Here is a 6,351-nt window from a genome sequence, read left to right as displayed (position 1 = left end):
CGGCAGGACTGTCCCATTAGCAGCCCATGGTGGGCGAATCACTCTCTCACAGGCCATGCTACCTTCACTCTTCAAGGAGAGGACAACAGCTTAGTGATATATCAGTCTAACTGGTACATTCCTGAGTATTAAAGATATCTGTGGTTAAATATATATAGATTAATTTTAAAAAAAATTAAGAAGAGAAAGAAAGAAACTGAAGCAATATTCAGAAGTCTGTTTTCCAATTAGTACAAAACTGGAGGAAAACTTGTCAGTCTTATGTTTGGAATTTTCATTTGATGTGTCAGAAATCATGAGGATTCATTTGGAGAAAGGAGTGTTTGAACACTGCCTGATGAAAAATAGTCTGAAATCAACCAACGCAAATATGTGAGTCAAATTCCTCCCTTCCTCCCTTTCTCCCTTCCTCCCTTCCTTCTTTCCTTCCTTCCTTCCCTGCTTCCCTGCTTCCCTCCTCCCTTCCTCCCTTCCTCCCTTCCTCCCTTCCTCCCTTTTCTCTCTTTCTTTAACTCCTTCTTTCCCTATTTCTTTCTTTCCTTTCTTCAACCTCACAAATGTTCATGGGTATGAGAGTGTTCAAATGGAATCCTAGGATAAGTTGTGTGTCATCCACAAAATGTGAAGGAGTCAAAAGCAACAGCTAAATCCATCAGCCCTGTTTTATGGTTGTCCACTCATTTTGAAGACCTCAGGGTGTACCAATTGCTCCCAGACATTCCAGACATCCCAGACATCCCAGCTGTAACAGAGGCAGAAGGAGATGCACCCTATTTTTTGTTTGTTCATTTCATCTCCTCATGGATTTGAATGTTTCCTTTGTCTGCTCTTCGGTGGGACTTGCTAGTAAACTCACTAGCTCCTTCCCTAGAATTTATTAATTTTCTCCCTGCTGTTCTCCCTACTCCTGCTGACAGCGCACCTGATTTCTCTGGTGTTGCTAGGGTGGTACAATTAAAATTCTTCAACTCAGTTGTCAGAGCCTTGCCTTGCCACTTCTGTTACCCAAAACAAAACATCTGCTGGTACTGGCTCTCTGTGAGACCAAGTTGCTAAAGCATCCTTACAGCCACATTATGCTCCATGATGCAGTTGGTGGAAGGCAGGAAACATGCTGCTGAGATTTGTTTTCCTTCCTTCCCCTTACAAAAATGTCTAAATATATTTACTTTTTACAAAACATGGAGCTTTCTTTGTGAAGTTAAACTTAAGAAAGAAAACAAGAACGGGAAAACAAGCTCTGGGCCTCGGGGTTCAGGTGTTTATTGACAGGAAGTGGGATCAGAATACAGGGGCTTTCAATATTTTTAAAGCCCTCTTCTTGGTTGGCTCTGTATTCACAGATGCCAGCAAGGCAAATGGTAGAAATTGAGCAGCCAAAAAGAGTTAGGCTTTTTCTCCTCCTGGGTCTACAGATACTTTATAAAACTTGTCTAGAGACACTCACTGGAGACAATATCCTATTTATTTTTCCTGTAAAATCATGAACAGCTCCACACTTCTAAGAAATCTTTCATTTTTAATTTATAGAAAATCTTTCCCTGAAGGAAGCTGATAGATGGTCCTTAATTTGCTGTGACGTCTTTTCTTGTTTCTCTGCCTGCCTTTCCTCTTTTGTCACAGTCTTGACAAAAAGCATTTTTCCTCCTTCACTTTAAGAAGTATCTGTAACTTGTGTTTTAGCTACAGGTACACAGTTTCTCTTGCTTTTCAGGCACTGTGAATGTTGGTATTCAAAATCCTTAAGTCCACAAAAAATATTATATTGCCTTCTCACCTCTGCTGAAGTCCAAAATAATGCATGGAGTAAGAAGTTTCATAAATCCTTTCTTCAGTGGTTTTAATTTGGAACGAAGCAAATTCCTCACATGAAATGAAATCAGTTCTCTTTCTCCCCAGTTTTATTATGTCTATATGAGAAACAACAGAGGATGATGGTAAAGAGTGAGTGTTCTTACAAGGTACTATCAAGCAGCAACATTTACTTTATGTCCTGGGCAATGGTAAGGCAGTCTTCCCTTTCCTTGGTTGCCCTTTTATTCTTTTATTCCCAGTCTTACTAGCAGAATATTCATTGAAAATCCATGATTAAGAAACTAATCATAACAGAGTTGAGATGGACATCACTCATTCACCAAAACAAATGCACAAATGCAATTTTTTCTTTTTTTTCTTTTTTTTTTTTTTTTGGTTCCTTCATTTGCTATGGCCTCATTTTCTACATTATGGAACTAGTGGATCATATGAACGTATTAGTTCTCCCAGGCCTTTAGTATACTGGGTAGATTTGTTAGAGGTATTTCATATCACAAGTAATGGAATGGGGGGGAAGGGTAGGGGAGGAGGGGGGGGGGGAAGGAAGCACATGCTTTTTCCCCTCCCAAAGTTTTGCATAACCTGAAAAAGTCCATTGGGTTGTTCCTTTTTTTCCCCACCTTTGTATAATGAGTTATTATATATTAGCACTGGTTTATTTTGCTTTTTTGTTTTGGTTTGGTTTTCTTTTGGTTTTTGTTTGTTTGTTTGCTTTTCTTTTGTGTGTTTCAGAATACCTGCAAAGAAGCACATAGAAACACATTTTTTGGGTGCCCCAAAAATGCTCTGACTCTCTGAGAAAACCAGCTATGGATAGTGTGTGAGGCAGTGTGTTTAAGGTGTTTATTATCACAGTCATTGAAAAGAATGACTTCCTTGAGTATTTAACCTTTGGTTTGGCTCATCTGGCAGCTCTGAAGAAAGCACAGGGGCACAGGGTTAGCATGCCCTAACTTTGAAAAGGGAAGGACAGGTCTATATTCAGTTGTCTTTTTTCTCCTGTTCTGGTTCGTGTAGGCTGCTGGAGTAGGGGAGGAATTTCTTTCCCCAGTAGTTCTGTCCCTGCACTTTTACTCCAAAGATAGACATTCTTTGAAGTACAAAACAGTCGTAACAGTATTATTGATAAAAATGATACGGGGAAGAATACCATGGTTGCCAATAAATGGACCTTTGAATAATTTTCCCTTAATACTGGTGCCACTTTTTAAAGGTGGTTAGTAAATCAGAGAGTAGCAGTTTGTAAATACCTTTAGATAGTGTGTTTTAACATTACCAGCAGCATATCTTGACTATGTACAGAAATAACACAGTATGTGTAGTGCTATTCAAATTAAGTTATAATGTAAATATATCTAGAATGAATGTCCAATTATCTTCAAGTTCTATGTACAAGGACCTCATCTCTTCTTGAGACTTTTTCTAGCTTAATGATATGGAAAATCTGTTATCCATTTATATATATATATGAAAAAAACATTGCATTCCTTTCTTCAAAGTAAATATTGAAAAAAAGAAGGAATGCATTACATGAATATGATATCAAAAATCCTATCGTAGGACTGAGAAGTTGGGGACTGGTCAAATTCTTGATGCTGTACATTTGATCTCATAAAGAAGATAAGCACAAGTTTATGGTTAGCATCGTAAAGCTGACCCATTTGATTATATATAAATTATAGATATATATTTATATATTCTGTATAGATACATACATATTATACACAATATTCATACAGTGAAAGTAAAGTTTGATAGTCATATTAACTGGGAATTTTGATGTAATGTTATGCTCCATTTGGAGAAAGAACACCTATCTTATTCAGCAACATTCAAACATGTTATGCAGAATAAAGGAAGAAGGTGCTTCAACCAAAACAACTCATGAAGGAATGAGGCAATGTGGGTTTGAAACTACACAAGTAAATTACATGCAATATATGTGTATGTATTTCTGCCAAGCTGTATCCCTAGTTAAAGCATTGCATTAAACAGCAAATTATAACAATAATAAAAGTGTTTTTGTATGTGGTATGTTTTTCTTTTTACTGAGTGAACTACTGTGTAAAATGTAAAATTGGTATAACAAGTGAAAAAAAAAAAAAAAAAGAGTAGCGACAAGAACAGGAGATTGTAGTAATTAAGAAGGAAAAAGAATTCTTTCTTTTCCCTTGCTTTCTTGGCAAGTGTGGAGATCAAGAGATGTCTAGAGAACCATATAACTCATTCTTGTCTTGTCCACATCTCTCTTTCCAACGTCAGTTCCTTTCCCTCCTCCAATGATTTTGCTGCTTACAGATTTTCACCTTTAAATACAACACCCATGTTTGAGGGTCCTTCCTGTTTTTCTCTTTTGGGACTTTACCTGTCTTTATCCTCTATGTGTAAGACTTCCCACCATTGCCCTTTGTTCTGTCATTCTTTCAGTCCATGTTCAACCATTTCACCACCTTGCTTTTAATCATCTTTCCACAATGCCAGAAAGACCTTTTTTTACACCTGTGTTTTTCTTTAAAAAATCAGGTAAGTCTGTGTTTGATAATATTTCCTCACTTGCCTTGTATTTAAATTTCATCAAACTATATGCTCTACTGAAATGGTGGAAGGTGGAAAAATATTATTACAGCTTCTTCACTGGTCAGAAGACAACTGTTAAGATCAAAACAAAGACCAAAAAAAAAAAAAAAAAAAAAAAAAAAAAAAAAAAAGTAAACTATTTTTTCCCAAGCCACCATCTATTTACTTCTGAATCATCTCTTCAATCCATCTCTTCAATTTCATCTCTTTCCAAACAGACCACTGGTTTTAAATCCTGCTATTCCAACCATCACATTACAAAAACATATACATAAGTTATCAGTGTACCACTACGGTCCAAATAATTCTCTTTCACACACACACTGCGCCAACCTATAATCACCAGTATTTGGACTCAGGTAGGTCACAAGGTGCTGGTGGTGAGAACTGCAACACATGGAAGAGGTTTCTTGACAAGCAAGTCCTAAATTTTTTTATCTTTTATTTAAAGCAGAAAAAAGAAAATAAATTTCAGCATTCCTTTTTTTATTATTTCTACATGGGCTTTAATTCGTTTAAAACTACACGAAACTGACAACCCCTTTGCCAGGTGCACAATTAGTAATTCAGTCCATGACCTAACAGTATCAATCCACCTACAAAAACAGAACGCTGAAGTTAAGCTCTTGTTTGTCTTCTAGAAGAGGTTCAGGCACATTTCACTAAACACACATATTTTGAAAACCATAGCCTGAGTCAATCACTCTTGGGGAAAGGGAATTTACCTGGTATCAAGCTACTGATCTCATTGCTGAATTCACTCACTCAGGCTCACTGTTTCAACACTGGGATATGAACAATGTTATCTTTTTATTTAAGAAAAAAAACAAACAGGATCAGACTCAAGCACAGACATTGCCGCTTGAACTTTTAAATACAGTCAGTAATATTTATGGCTAATGTAATTCCTACTGGCTTTTGCCTTTCCCCCTCTAGACAGAGAATTTCAGACTACGTTCCCCAGATCAGAAGTGCCTTTGTTCAGTACCACTCTATGAGGCCTTTTATTAGCAGAAAAGACTGTGAAGTATAACTACTTACTGTTTCACAGGTTCTGGAAATACCCTGAGAAAATCAATACAGAGAAATGCTGCTATTTTGTAAATCCATTAACTCTGCTTCTGGAGTTTTGCCAGCCATTGTATGCACTGTCTAGACATGGCAACTTACTTGACTGCAACAGGAAATGGACTTTACTACCTTCTCATTGGAGCTTTCCAGCTTCATTTATACCAATACACAGAAGCAGGGGGAATAATAAAACCAACAAGAAAGATACAAAAATTGAGAGGAAAAAAAGGCCTTCTGCCCTTAGTCATTTCCTTCCTTCCTTCCTTCCTTCCTTCCTTCCTTCCTTCCTTCCTTCCTTCCTTCCTTCCTTCCTTCCTTTCCTCCTTTTTTTCCTCTTCCCCTTTCTTTCTTTCTTTTCTCTGTGGTGTCTAAGCTAACTCTCTGAGTTTCACACTCTCATTAAGATCTTGCTGAAGGTGCTGAATAAATCACTATGAAAGCAAAGCCTTCAGCTTAAAAATGTGAAGCAAAATAGTAGGGAAAGAGGTAAGAAAGTGTGCCTCAAAAATCTCTTGAGTTAATTCTTTGTAGTTTAGAGACTTAGGGCTTTCCTTACCTCCCACCATAAATCATTACTATGATTTCACCTGCTTTTGGAAAATGCTCAGGAATAGAGCTGAACAGGGATGATTGGATCCACAAGATACAGCAGCGATATTAATACATGGAAATGTTACTGGACTGGTGGCAGCTCCACCAAATCATTTTCTGCTAATATGAAAACTATTGGTGATTCATGGACAGTTGGACTGGATGATCTTGTAGGTATTTTCCAACTTTAGTGATTCTATGATTTTAAGTGAGTTTGTTCATTTTGGTTTTGTGTTATTTGTTGGTTTTTGGTTTGTTTTTCTTGGGGGGGGGGGGGGGGGGGAAGGGGGAGGGGGG

Source organism: Centrocercus urophasianus, unplaced genomic scaffold (genome assembly GCF_019232065.1).
Source record: "Centrocercus urophasianus isolate 14NV4802_14NV808 unplaced genomic scaffold, USGS_Curo_1.0 seq_73, whole genome shotgun sequence".
In the NCBI taxonomy this organism is placed as follows: Eukaryota; Metazoa; Chordata; class Aves; order Galliformes; family Phasianidae; genus Centrocercus; species Centrocercus urophasianus.
The sequence above is the reverse complement of the archived record's forward strand: the minus strand, read 5'-3'. Positions refer to the sequence as shown.